The sequence below is a fragment of the Salvelinus alpinus genome, chromosome 3, assembly GCF_045679555.1.
Source record: "Salvelinus alpinus chromosome 3, SLU_Salpinus.1, whole genome shotgun sequence".
NCBI lineage: Eukaryota > Metazoa > Chordata > Actinopteri > Salmoniformes > Salmonidae > Salvelinus > Salvelinus alpinus.
In genome coordinates this window covers 33,670,566-33,686,011 of record NC_092088.1, presented here as the reverse complement: position 1 = coordinate 33,686,011, position 15,446 = coordinate 33,670,566, and the positions used below count along the sequence as shown (strand labels likewise).

The 15,446-nt window shown below is 43.9% G+C and overlaps 1 pseudogene; it reads right to left on the bottom strand.

Moving 5' to 3' along the window:
* Window positions 1–6,869: 6,869 nt before the first annotated feature.
* Window positions 6,870–15,446, bottom strand: part of LOC139569800 (arginyl-tRNA--protein transferase 1-like) — a 146,923-nt pseudogene continuing 138,346 nt past the window's right edge.

Sequence of the window (15,446 nt, the reverse complement as noted above, 5' to 3'; positions counted from 1 at the left end):
ACATTGTCCCTTTAAGTGATAATGCCAGAGAAGCCGGTGTTTGGAGGATATATTGGCACGGGTGTTGTTGTGCATTATCACTTTTATACAATGGGTTACCAACATATTCAAATAATGATTGACATATATCATTAAAAACATTATTTTGATGAATGTATTCATACTATTTCAGGCTTCCACAAGATATACAGTACCAGTCAAAAGTTTGGACACACCTACTCATTCAAGGGGTTTTCATTATTTTTACTATTTTCCACATTGAAGAATAATAGTGAAGACATCAAAACTATGAAATAACACATATGGAATCATGTAGTAACCAAAAAGGGTTAAACAAATATATATTTTATATTTGAGATTCTTCAAAGTAGCCACCTTTTGCCTTGATGAGAGCTTTGCACACTCTTGGCATTCTCTGGAATGCTTTTCCAGTTCCCACATATGCTGAGCACTTGTTGGCTGCTTTTCCTTCACTCTGCGGTCTAACTCATCCCAAACAATCTCAATTGGGTTGAACTCGGGTGATTGTGGGAGCCAGGTCATCTGATGCAGCACTCCATCAACTCTCCTTATTGGTCAAATAACCCTTACACTGCCTGGTGGTGTGTTCGGTCATTGTCTTGTTGAAAAACAAATGATTGTCCCACTAAGCACAAACCAGATGGGGTGGCGTATGGCTGCAGAATGCTGTGGTAGACATGCTAGTTAAGTGTGCCTTGAATTCTAAATAAATCACTGACAGTGTCACCAGCAAAGCACCAACACACCTCCTCCTCCATGCTTCACGGTGGGAACTACACATGCGGAGATCATCCGTTCACCTACTCTGCGTCTCACAAAGACAGGGTTGCTGGAACCAAAAATCTCAAATTTGAACTCATTAGACAAAAGGAGAGATTTTCACAATGGTCTAATGTCCATTGCTCGTGTTTCTTGGCCCATGCAAGTCTCTTCTTATTATTGGTGTCCTTTAGTAGTGGTTTCTTTGCAGCAATTCAACCATGAAGGCCTGATTCACGCAGTCTCCTCTGAACAGTTGATGTTGAGATGTGTTTGTTACTTGAGCTCTGTGAAGCATTTATTTGGGCTGCAATTTCTGAGGCTGATAACTCTAATGAACTTGGTGTGTCCAAACTTTTGACTGGTACTGTAGTCCTGACACAAATCTAAGGTTGCTGGAGACGCCACCCAGTCGTTAATTTTTTTGTTCTGTATCTATGGACGTGACCCAGTCGTTCGTTCTAAATTTCCATTGACATGCTGGCTGGCAACGTTCTTATCCCTTGTTTTCTAGCTAGACAACTACGGCTAACTTACAGATACGAAAAAAGTGCAGCCAGAATAACAGCAAAGTAGCTGCATTTGCATTTACTTAAGTTGTTTTCTCGTGACATCTATTTGGATACATGGATGCACATACATAACATAACAATGAGCTAATGAGGCGCGATTTTGCCTGGCTTAGAAAATGTGCTCACTTGTCAGGACACTGTTGTTCAGAGAAGCTAACCAACAACACAGCTACTGTAACACAATCACTTCAAACTGAAGCTGGAAAGACTGCAAATTAGCTGTGTTTCATTTGACCTTTTTTCCCATTTTTTCTTTTTATATATCCATAAAAATGATGCCAGCTGATTCATGATTTTTGACTGGCTGAAAAACACTGCCTGACTGTCTCGTCCCGACTCGTTCATTACTATGGGACAGCAGGAGATCAAATTTGAATATTGAAACAATGTTACAAATGTCGGAGAGACAGACAGAAAGGTTTATACAAATCTCCACTGTTGAAAACGAATTGTTAGTCCAAAAGAAATGAGAAATAATGTCTAGATGGTTTTTATAGTGGAGATCTAGTTTATAAATTGCCTGGCTGGGCTGATGAGACAGTGGATTGCAGAGTCAGATGGAACAGAGTAAATAGGCATTTTAACGTCATAGATTTAGCCGGTGGCAACTTAACTTGTGGAAAAGACACCGGCTGGAATGTGGTTTTAACCAATCAGCATTCAGGATTAGACCCACCCGTTTTATAATTCTGTACAATACAGCCACTCATCATGTCATGTGCCCTAGAGAGACAGATAGAGGCAGCGAGCCCCGGAGTCCGCGAGCTCTGGGGATGCTGATAGTGGTGTGTTGAATCTGTGTGACAGAGCCCCAGTGGGAGTGGGCTCCCTCCTGTCCCTCTGTTAATCCCCAGCAGAAAGGGCCTGCATTTAGGCTGTGATACGCTTAATCCAGGGGCCTTGGTCACAAAGGAGCCCAGCACTTCCTCTGACCTGGGAGCTTCCGCTGGGTGGCTGGGGGCTGGTGTGGGTTGCCAGTACAAATATGCTGCAAGCATGAACCCAACACATCCACGGCGGTCGAGATTGAACAAACACTGTATAAATATGCACAGGCAGGTACTGTACGCACAGACAGACAAACACGCACCCAACCACCCACGCGCATGTATACACGACAGACACACACTTGTGCATTCATACTGTCCTAATGTGGGAGCCAATCAAAACATGCAACAAACTGCACACATACATGAGGGCCAGAGAGAGTGAACACAATACACACACACACTGATTAGTTACTAGATACTGCCCCCACAGCCAGTGAAAGAAAGCCTGAATAGACTAAGATAAACTCAGAGGACAGAAAGAGAAAGAGAAAGAGGGGGAATAAGACCAAACAGTATAGTGACCGTTTACAAACAGTATCTCTGTGTGCCATTTGCGAAGCAGACAGTGAAAAGGCAGCTTTTCTTTAGCCATACAGATGTTCCATGGAATTTCCCGGTTGACTTTCATACTGTGTACACAGTGTGTGGGTAGGTGCACGTGTTAAAGGACCTCACTGGTGGATGACGCGCTCTCCTGCTATCCCACTGCTGACCTCTAAGATGCTTTTGTGACCACTCAAATGTCAACTTTTATTTTGAAAAGACAAATCCCTATTCTAAACTACAACTAGGCCATAAAATCAAAGATAAAAAATGTTAAAAAGTATGCTGGCTCTGTATTTTCTTTCTGATTCTACTTAGAAATAAACAATACTAGCAGGAATAAGGCCATGTAACTCTGATAGACACATACAGTATAAAATAAATATAAACACATAAAATAAACAGATCATTCTATATTAAAAATACATTTCATTCCATGCAGGGAGAAGAAAGACCAAACTTGGAATATGGGAAACCCCCAGGTCTGTATAATGTATAGATTTCCTTGTTCCCCCCCATTTCCTTCCCATCTTATTTCATGCCTAAACACAACTGTCAGTCCCAAACTTGCAGAAGAGAGAAGAGAGCGGGGATAACCCAAGCACAGGAGCCCTGCAGACCAGCATACAGCAGCTGCAATGTTCAGCTAGGCCTTTTGACTTTCTTGATAGCACGGTCTGTCTGGAAGTCAGTCAGCAATGGGTCAGGCACAGAATGGGGCTCTTAGACAAGATAGAGACAGAGAATCACCGGGAATTGACTTAGGAGATAATACGTTATGTGATTGAATGTATTATGTAAAATGAGATCCATATTGAGGTTATTGACCCAGATAGAGGTTATAGATGTTTTATAAAACCTATGTCTATAGACAGGTTATCTATAGTGCACCCTATGGCAGGACAGGATAAATTGTAGGTGGTCCAAATATACGAGTAACTGCCTTAACTCCAATTACATTCCATTCAACCCCTGCTGGTCAAACAGACATTGAAATACCTTACAATCTTTTCCAACACGTATACTTTCCTCAAAAGAGAATCGGTGCGGCAGGTAGCCTAGTGGTTAGAGCGTTGGACTAGTAACCGAAAGGTTGCACGATTGAATCCCCAAGCTGACAAGGTAAAAATCTGCCGTTCTGCCCCTGAACAAGGCAGTTCACCCACTGTTCCTAGGCTGTCATTGAAAATAAGAATGTGTTCTTAACTGACTTGCCTGGTTAAATAAATAAAAAAGACTGAACCATCATTAGAAAAGTTATAGAGGAGGTTGTCTTTCTGTGTGGATTTAACAGAAAATGGTGGTATTTAGACAGACGAGGAGGCCCCCACATTGTTGTGTTGGCATTGGCCCTCGTGGTCCACCAGGACTAACTGTTCATGGCAGGCCCAGGAGTGTGAGTCTGTGTCTTGGAGAGAGAAACACACATACACACACAGACAGAGAGACACACACACATGGGATGGGGTATTGAGGGAGTGAGGGATGCGGGTAAGCGTGGCTAATGTGGGACAGGAACACCGGGTCCAATATGGCTCCAGTCAGCGCCAGTGTTCCCTTCCTGGATAATTATCCTGTCACTCTATCCTACTTCCCAACAACACAGTCTGTGTGTGTGTTCCAAATGGCACCCTATTCTCTTTACTGAGTGGTTGTGGATCCAACTTTTTCCGGATCTTTAGTGCACCGGACTAAAGCTTCTGGCATGTGCAGATGACATCCTGCGTATGTGTATATTCTCTACTTTACAAGCAGCGAACAGGCTTCTCAGGCGAATGGTGCTTGTTTAATCAAAGCTTAATCAATGTCTGCAAGACCACATAATGATAGTATTCTACATAACATAACCTAATATAATAGCATAGTATAACGTTACTGTGACAAAAACACCACTGCATTTTTCTCTCATGTGGCCAAAACTCAACGGCACACCCCACTAGGCAAAATACACAGATAGGCTATGCTACAGTTTGACACTATCTGCTCTAAAATTCACTCACTGTACATCATTCAAAATAACACGTTAGGCTACCTCGAAACAAGACTGTACAACTCAAGAAAATCTAAATGAATATCATGAAAATGGTTGTTATGCAGATGCAGCATGGATTTTCACCTGTAAAATTTGAAGAATTATCATTCACGATCACGTCTTAGTAACTTTAAACTATGTTATTATATTTGGTTCTGTTACTTAGAATAGTATCATTATTTGATCTTGCAGACATTGATTCACCGTTGATGTAACTTTATTAAATTAGCACCATTCGCCTGAGTAGCCTGTTTTCTACACGTAAAATAAAGAATATAATATACACATGCGCAGAATGCCAGAAGGTTTGGGATCTTTAGTCCGGCAGACTAAATATCCTGAAAAAGTCGGATCCACAGCCACGACTTTCTCTTTATAGTGCACTACTTTTGACCAGGGCCAATAGGGTAGTAGGGTTTTATTAGGACAGATGAGTTTGTAGCCTGGTTCCAGATCTGTTTGTGTTGTCTTGCCAACTCCAACAGATCTGGGACCAGGCTAGGTTTTTCACCTTTCGTTTTAGTGGGAAAGGTGGTTGTTTTTCAGGCTTGGCTGCAGACAGGGTGGCTGAAACAGCCTCTGGAAAACTCTGTGGAGGCCACAACAGCCAGAGCTGAGCAGGCCTGCTAGACAGATCGATATTGTCCAGGATCCAACTCACTGACTGTGGTTCTGTGGTTACAACACAACTGTTCTGTGTGTGTATGTCTCTGTGTGTGCACGCGTGTGTATTTCTGTGTGTGTGCGCAAGTGTGTGTATTACTCTAACCCCAAGGCTGACTGAAGCTCCTGTGTAAATAGGAAGGCCACCCAGCCGTTGCTCAGGGTTAAAGATACAACAGAAATGATCAACTGTCCCAGCAGCAGGAATGACAGGAACACATCTGCCTTCTGAATGTTCTCTTCGATTAGACCTGCAGGCTGAGTGTGTTGCCCCTGTCTGTGCATCGTCCTGCCTGGGATAGCTCAGATCTGGGTAGTGTTCACTAGGCACCAAACAGAAAAAAAATTGACTGATTCTGGGAGAGAATATCTGGACTCGTCCAATAAAACCATTTCTTTTGTTTTTTTATTGCAAAAAAGTTTTATAACATTGTGCCTTAATGAACACAACCCTGGCCCAGTGTTAGCCTAGGGCCTAGCTCAGACCTGGAGGCTAGCCTGCTGACGTGGGTCTGGCCTGGCTCTGCTTTGGCCTGGCTTGGAGCTGCTAGGCTGGCTGCCGTTGACACGCTTTTGGAAGGCTAGAGGCCATTTGCATTCATGTTCTGCCAGCTCACATATCTGACACCTGTCGTCTGGCCCAAATCAAACAAGCCCCGACTACATCAGAGTGTGCGTGTGTGTTAGTTTTATACAGTGTCAGTCTGTGCAAATTTACACTTTTATTTGTGTTTGGGTATGAGGTTGAATTCACAGTGTGTGCTTTGGAATGGATTGTGTGTGTGTGTGTCTGTCTGTCCATTCAAGGAAATGCCCCTAAAACACCATTCTCACATTCTCACGGTTCCTTGCAGGCTGGTCTGTATCATTATTATTCCTCAGCCTTAAGTGTCCCGCTTGCGTCACCTCATTATCTAGCTTTTGAGGTGGCGCGATCGGCTAAGATGCTTGAGGAGGACGTCCACGTGTGTTTGTGTGGCAGAGGTCCCAAGTTCGCGGGAACATATGAGCCGAATCGGGAGGAAGTGGTACTTGCTAAGCAAGCAGTGTGACATCCTTTACACTTAGAGAGACAAACTTAAATAAGAAAATCAATACTTCATCACTTTATTTATTTTAAACAAAATAACAGTATCAATAAAAAAAGCGCAAATAAAGCTATACAAATCAGTGACCGAAAAAACAAGCATACCATGCACACAGAAATGTTTGCTTCACAGGATACAACCAGAACCAAGTTCATTTCTGTGTGGTTTGTGACCTGGCGTGTATGAGCCCAATCCACATAGGAGTGAAGCAGCAGCTTTCAGATTCACCTTAACTTCACTGATTCTCGATCAGTACATACTGTAGTCAGTACATAGCAGTGAGGATTGGCAGCTAATATCCCTATCTGATCCCAAATCAGTACTGAGGACAACCATGCCGTGTTGGGTTGGGAAGCCCTGCTGTTACATAAGGTAATGGCTACTGCTGCTTTCAGTGTGGAAAGAGTGAAAGTCAAACGAACATCATGAAATCAAAATTACACTGAAATTCATCTTCCCTGTAATCAAGACTTCCGAGTCTTAATCAACGTTATTGATACTTCACAACTAAATAAAGAACAAATGTTGTTAAACTGAAACCTTTCATTTATGGCTAAAACTGACATTATCAAACATGATTCAGATTTAATAGCATCGACCAGGCCGGCAGGTGAGTGCAATATACTTGAGTGCGCTGGTTCGGCATATGTGTTGTAGAGCTAAGCTTTGTGAGGCTATTGTAGAGTGAAGCAACGGAAAACACTTACAAAGACAGCGGGACAGACAGAGACACATGAGTCGTATTCATAAGGGCAGTCCATCGCCAAAACCTTTTGCAATGGAAAATGAAAACGAGCGCTTCCTATTTGACAAGTCCCTTTCTGTTTCACTCCGTTTTCTTCCGTTTGGTGCCTAATGAATATGACCCTAGACAGACAGATTGCTGGTAGGTGTATTTTGGTGCAGAGTGGATCACGGTGCAGGGTGGTGCGGGCGCCCCCGGTGGGTTACGCCCAGTATAGCAGGATCCTCTCAGCGCATACTTGGCCCACCAGGTCGGCATACTGCTCTACCTCAGTCTCGTCGTTGGAGCCCTTCCGTTTTTGGGCATAGGTGGCGTAGGGAAAGACTATCCGTACAGCAACAGAGCATGACCCAGGTCTTTCAGTACTTGTGTATCACCAGACCAGACCAGACCAGACCAGACCAGACCAGACCAGACCAGACAGACCAGACAGACCAGACAGACCAGACAGACCAGAGGTGAATTCAGTGATGCGAAGCGTTCTGAACATTGAGGATAGAAATAGACTGATAGAACATGATTCCCTATTCTACATGACAGACAATCCTATATGTTGTTCACTAAACATTTCTGTTGGAATGTTGGTCCCACTTTAAATGAAGTTTTATATAACATACTTAAAGGCTTCGTAAGAACTACATAAATGCTTCACAAGACTTATATAAGCATATGTAATACTCTATAAATGGTGTGTAAACATACATAGTTATGTCACAGTTGGCAAATCACCCTGCATTGGGAATTGTTAAGTCACCCTTTATACACTATTTATAAAGTATGACATACTCTTATAGATTTGTGAAGCATTTATGTCGTGCTTATGAAGATTTTATGTATGCTATAAAAATTATTTATTAGTTTAACTTCTTTAAAGTGGGACAGGAACATTCTGTAACGGTACATCCTTATGAACAGGCTCAAACCAATCACAGACATAGCCAAACGTAGACACACAACACACTCGTTTCAGAGAACTGAGCCTTCTACTTCACTGCCTTGTCTCATACACCTCTGTTGGCATGGACAGGTTGTTTGACCATGGGCAATCGTTCCAGGAATCCAGGAACCATCACACCAAGAGCATACATAACCTCCATCTCCTAAGCCCCAGTTCCCCATACTCCTAAACCTGGAGACACAGAGGCACGTTGGTCTGAGTTTGGGTTGTTTACAATGCCTCGCTCCTGGCAGGAGTCTCATTAGGTGCTCAGTCATAAAGGCTGCTAGTGAGTTCCCCAAAGACCAGTGAGGAAAGTACTATTTTGAAAAGTAATAACGTTTGAAGGGCTAAAAATGGTCCTCGGAGAGTTGAGTGGAAAAAAGGTTGAAGAGGTTGGTAACTCCTGCCAGTTAACACACAGCAGTGCCAACAGTCAGAAAGGAGGCACAGGGCATTGGGGAATATCATGTCACCTGGGTTTACCTTTCTAAACACGCATTAAGGGCCATATTCTGACTCCAGAGCCATGAAATACAACTGGATCCAGAATTTCAAGAGGTCCAAGAACAGTGCCTTGAGGAACCCCTTAACTATTTTTTCCCCCTTTGCAAGTATCCCATTAACATCAATGAATGATATACGCAAAATTTCTAATTGTGCATGCTTACTGTATCTATAGGAATCAGGCCGATACTGTACAACCCGCACACTTTGAGGGCCTAAATCAGTCTATCAATCAGTAGACCACCAATGGCCATTTCACTATCAAGTTGTGGTGTAGACTGACCATTCAGGCACATGTACTGTAACACCAGCCAGAAGGAGGGAGACAAACACGGATTCCACACAGGTGGTGCAGCCCCATAGCAACACATGAGTGAAGCAGAAGAAAAGTTATGATTGCGATTAACAGATGAAAAAAACTACCCGCCACCCTCTTCATTACTTTACTCTCCCAGCTAGAGATAGGCCAATGTGGTGAACAGCTGAGGGTGTTGTATGGTGTGTGTTCTCTTATTACTCCAATTTGACTGAATTTCTCAAACTATCCACCCAACTATGCGCCACTAAAGCCCATCTCTGCTGTCCATCTGAAGAGTTATGAGACAGAGGGAGATGGACAAACAGAGAGACGGAAAATACTACTATCATACAGTCGTGGGTTAAAACATTGGCACCCTTGCACTTTTTTCAAGTAACTCACAATATTTCCTAAAAATAATTAGAAATTGCCAAATTATTTGGTCTCCACAATTCTTTATTTCACTGTTAATATTACATAACCTTTGTTGTTTTATATATATCCATTTAAAATCAGAAAATAAACAGAAATGGCAATGACAGAATTACCGACACCCTAGACTTAATATTTGGTAGCACAACCTTTGGTCAAAATAACTGCAATCAAGCGCTTCCAAAAGCCATCAATGAGCTTCCTGCATCTCTGTACTGGCAGTTTGGCCCACTCCCCTTGTGCAAACTTCTCCAGTTCTCGCATATTTGAAGGGTACCTTCTCCTTACTGCTGTTTTCAGATCTCTCCAGAAGTTTTCAATGGGATTTAGATCTGGACTCATTGCTGGCCACTTCAGAACAGTCAAGCGTTTTGTCTTGAACCATTCCTGGGCACTTTTTGAAGTGTGTTTGGGGTCATTGTCCTGCTGGAAGACCCATGACCTTCGACGGAGACTCAGCTTTCCAACACTGGGTCCAACATTGCGCTCCAAAATCCCTCGATATTCTCCTGATTTCATGATGCCATGCACACTTTCAAGGCACCCGGTGCCAGAGGCAGCAAAGAAACCCCAAAACATCACTGAACCTCCTCCATTTTTGACTGTAGTGAAGGTCTTTTTTTTTTTGAAGGCTTCATTTTGTTTTCTGTAAACATAGAGATGGTGTGCTATACCAAAAAGCTCTAATTTGGTCTCATCTGTCCACAGGACATTCTCCCAGAAGGATTTTGGCATGTTCGGGTGTGTTTTGGCAGTCGCTTTTCTTATGTCTAAGCATCAGCTGTCAGAGCAGCTACCGATCACTGTACCTGTACACAGCCAATCTGTAAAAAGTACACCCAACTACCTCATCCCCATATTGTTACTTATCCTCTTGCTCTTTTGCACCCCGGTATCTCTACTTGCACATCATCATCTGCACATCTATCACTCCAGTGTTAATGCTAAATTGTAATTATTTTGCAACCATGGCCTATTTATTGCATTACCTCCCTACTCTTCTACATTTGCACACTGTCACGACTCCGACCGAAGGTGACTCCCCTTCCCGTTCGGGTGGCGCTCGGCGGACGTCGTCGCCGGCCTACTAGCTGCCACTGACTCTTTTTCCTCCCCCTCCTTATGTGTTTATTTGTTACACCTGTGTGGAGGTGATTATCATTAGTTGGGCTTTATTAGTCAGTACGTTTCTTTGTGCGGGATTGATTCAGTTGTTCATTGGGATTCGGGAGTAGACGAACGTATTTGTTTGTTGCGTTCATTAGAGTATATTTGGACGGGGTTTTTGTCCCCCGTACACTCAGTGTTTTCGTGGGGACATTGTTTCCCGTGTGCGCATTAAAAGCACTATATTGAACTATCTGTTGTTCCTGCGCCTGACTTCACACCCCCGACACCCAGAGCGTTACACACACACTGTGTGTTTTCTATTGTGTTATTAACTGTATGTTTGTTTATGTGTAACTCTGTGTTGTTGTTTTGTCTCACTGCTTTGCTTTATCTTGGCCAGGTTGCAGTTGTAAATGAGAACTTGTTCTCAACTGGCCTATCTGGTTAAATAAAGGTGAAATTAAAAAAATGACTCTTTCTCAGCAGTGAGGTCCTCCTGGGTCTCCTACCATACAACCCCTTTCATTGAGTTCGCTACGGATGGTGTGAGCTGAAACTGTCGTACCTTGTGTCTGAAGATCAGCTTGAATCTGCGTGGCAGTTGATCAAGGTGCTTTCTCCACCATTCAAACAATCCTTCACTGTAATCTTCCATACGTTCTCTCTTGCGGCCACGTCCTGGGAGGTTGGCACAGTGGCCTGGGCATTAAACTTCTTGATAACATTACATACGGTGGAAACAGGAACATCAAGGTCTCTGGAGATGGACTTGTAGCCTTGAGACTGTCCATGCTTGGCTACAATCGTGTCTGACCTCCTCAGAAAATTCTCAGATTTTCTTTACTTTCTCCATGCTAATTGGGGTACACACAGTGACACAAAACAGGAGAATGAGTCCATTTCTCTATTCAAACTAGTTGAGTCAGTGATTTTTATATTGCGGGCACTGGCTACTCACCAAAGGTGAGTTCAATTCCAAAGTAAAGGAGAATCACCTGCTTGAAATCAAATTATTTCAAACTATTTCTAGAAGGTGCCAACAATATTGTCCGGTCCATTTTAGGATTTCTTTATGGAATAAGCTAACATTTAGTCAATTACTCAGATGTTTTTGTTTTGTTCATCTGCAAACCAAAGATATACATACAGTTGAAGTTGGAAGTTTACATACACCTTAGCCAAATACATTTAAACTCAGTTTTTCACAAGTACTGACATTTAATCCTATAAAAACTCCCTGTCTTAGGTCAGTTAGGATCACCACTTTATTTTAAGAATGTGAAATGTCAGAATAATAATAGAGAGAATGATTTATTTCAGCTTTTCTTTCTTTCATCACATTCCTAGTGGGTCAGAATGTCACGTCCTGACCATAGAGTCCTTATTTTCTATGGTAGAGTAGGTCAGGGCGTGACTGGGGGGTTAGTCTGGTTTATTATTTCTATGTGGGGTTCTAGGTTTGTTTTTCTATGTTGGTGATTGTGTATTATTCCCAATTAGAGGCAGCTGGTAATCGTTGTCTCTAATTGGGGATCATATTTAAGTAGCTGTTTTTCCCACCTGTGTTTAGGGGATATTGTTTTGAGTAGTCATGGTCTGTTGTTAGTTTATTGTTTATTTGTTTTTGCTTAGATTCACTTTCTAACAAATAATGTGGAACTCAACATCCGCTGCGCCTTGGTCCGACATTTATTCCAGCGAACGTGACAGAATATCCCATCACAACAGGACCAAGCAGCGTGCCCAGGAGGAGAGGGTAACATGGACTTGGGAGGAGATTCTGGATGGGAAGGGATCCTGGACTTGGGGAGAAATCCACTAGGCCTCCAGTGCGTCTTCCCAGTCAGGTACGTCCTGGGCCTGCTCCCCACACTCGCCCCGAAGTGCGTGTCACCAGTCTGGCGCCACCTGTACCGGTCCCACGCACCAGGCTTCCTGCGACGATGCCCAGTCCAGAGCTTCCTGCGACGGTTCCCGGTCCAGAGCTTCCTGCGACGGTTCCCGGTCCAGAGCTTCCAGTGTCGGTTCCCGGTCCAGAGCTTCCGGCGACGGTTCCCGGTCCAGAGCTTCCGGCGACGGTTCCCGGTCCAGAGCTTCCGGCGACGGTTCCCGGTCCAGAGCTTCCGGCGACGGTTCCCGGTCCAGAGCTTCCGGCGACGGTTCCCGGTCTGGAACCTCCTGAGACGGTCCCCGGTCCGGAACCTCCTGAGACGGTCCCCGGTCCGGAACCTCCTGAGACGGTCCCCGGTCCGGAACCTCCTGAGACGGTCCCCGGTCCGGAACCTCCTGAGACGGTCCCCGGTCCGGAACCTCCTGAGACGGTCCACGGTCCGGAACCTCCAGCTCCATGGCCGGAGCCTTCCCCTGCGCCGATGCCCAGTCTGAGCATGGCGTCCAGTCCAGCTCAAAGGCCAGAGTCTTCTTCTGCATTGATGCCCAGTCCAGGCACAGCGTCCAGTTCCGCTCCATGGCGGGAGCCTTCCCCTGCGCCGATGTCCAGTCCAAAACACGGCGTCCAGTCCAGCTCCATGGCAGGAGCCCTCCTTTGCACCGATGTCCAGGCCAGGGCCGGTGTCCAGTCTCGCTCCATGGCAGGAACCTTCCTCGGCATCTAGGTCCAGGCACAGTGTTCAGCCTGGGTCCATGGCTGGATCTGCGGGATGAGAGGGTTCTTCGCCCTGCACCAGAGCCGCCACCGACACTAGACAGCCCCCTAGCCCTCCCTTTTGGTTTCAGATTTTGCGGCCGGAGTCCGCACCTTTGGGAGGGGGGTACTGTCACGTCCTGACCATAGAGTCCTTATTTTCTATGGTAGAGTAGGTCAGGGCGTGACTGGGGGGTTAGTCTAGTTTATTATTTCTATGTGGGGTTCTAGGTTTGTTTTTCTATGTTGGTGATTGTGTATTATTCCCAATTAGAGGCAGCTGGTAATCGTTGTCTCTAATTGGGGATCATATTTAAGTAGCTGTTTTTCCCACCTGTGTTTAGGGGATATTGTTTTGAGTTAGTGCACGTAGCAACTCTGTAGTCACGGTTCGTTGTTAAATTATTGTTTATTTGTTTTTGTCTTTGCTTAGATTCACTTTCTAATAAATAATGTGGAACTCAACATCCACTGCGCCTTGGTCCGACATTTATTCCAGCGAATGTGACACAGAAGTTTACATACACTCAATTAGTATGTGGTAGCATTGCCTTTAAATTGTTTAACTTGGGTCAAACATTTCTGGTAGCCGGTCAAACATTTCTGGCCCATTCCTCTTGACAGAGCTGGTGTAACTGAGTCAGGTTTGTAGGCCTCCTTGCTCGCACATGCTTTTTCAGTTCTGCCCACAAATTGTCTATAGGATTGAGGTCAGGGCTTTGTGATGGCCACTCCAATACCTTGACTCTGTGGTTATTAAGCCGTTTTGGAACTTTGGAAATATGCTTGGGGTCATTGTCCATTTGGAAGACCCATTTGCGACCAAGCTTCAACTTCTTGACTGATGTCTTGATATTGCTTCAATATATCCACATACTTTTCCACACTCATGATGCCATCTATTTTGTGAAGTGCACCAGTCCCTCCTGCAGCAAAGCACCCCCACAACGTAATGCTGCCACCCCGGTGCTTCACGGTTGGGATGGTGTTCTTTGGCTTGCAAGCATCCACCTTTTTCCTCAACATAACAATGGTGATTATGGCCAAACAGTTCTATTTTTGTTTCATCAGACGAGAGGACTTTTCTCCAAAAAGTACGATCTTTGTCTCCATGTGCAGTTGCAAACCGTAGTCTGGCTTTCAGGTTGTCGATATAGGACTCGTTTTACTGTGGATATCAAAACTTTTGTACCTGTTTCCTCCAGCATCTTCACATGGTCCTTTGCTGTTGTTCTGGGATTGATTTGCACTTTTCGCACCAAAGTACGTTCATCTCCAGGAGACAGAACGAGTCTCTTTCCTGAGCGGTGTGACGGCTGCGTGGTCTAATGGTGTTTATACTTGCGTACTATTGTTTGTACAGATGAACGTGGTACCTTCTGGCGTTTGGAAATTGCTCCCAAAAATGAACCAGACTTGTGGGGGTCTACAATTTTCTGAGGTCTTGGCTGATTTCATTTGATTCTGCCATGATATCAAGCAAAGAGGCACTGAGTTTGAAGGTAGGCCTTGGAATACATCCACAGGTACACCTCCAATTGACTCAAATTATGTCAATTAGCCTATCAGATGCTTCTAAAGCCATGACATCATTTACTGGAATTTTCCAAGCTGTTTAAATGCACAGTCAACTTAGTGTATGTAAACGTCTGTCCCACTGTAATTGTGATACAGTGAATATAAGTGAAATAATCTGTCTGTAAATAATTGTTGGAAAAATGACTTGTGTCATGCACAAAGTAGATGTCCTAACCAACTTGCCAAAACTATAGTTTGTTTACTTCTTAGCGCTAGGGGTCAGATTCTTTATTTATTTTTAAATAACGTGCCCAACGTAAACGGACATTTTCTCTGGCCCAGATCCTAGAATATGCATATAATTTACAGATTAGGATAGAAAACACTCCAAAGTTTCCAAAACTGTAAAAATATTGTCTGTGAGTATAACAATAGTTATTCTGCAAGCGAAAACCTGAGAAAATGTAACCCGGAAGTGATATAAAAATAAAAAATAAAAAAACTGTTTCTTGGCCCGTCTAACCTCCATTTAAAGTGGTATCAACCAGATTCCTTTTCCAATGGCTTCCTCAGGCTGTGACCAGGCTTTAGACATAGTTTCAGGCTTTTATTTTGAAAAATGAACGAGTCAAGTATCCTCCGAATATTTCCTGCGCGCGCGGGAGGAGCTCACCATTTTCCGTTTGTCTCTTATTGAATAGGTTATGGTCCGGTTGAAATATTATCGATTATGTTTGTTAAAGACAA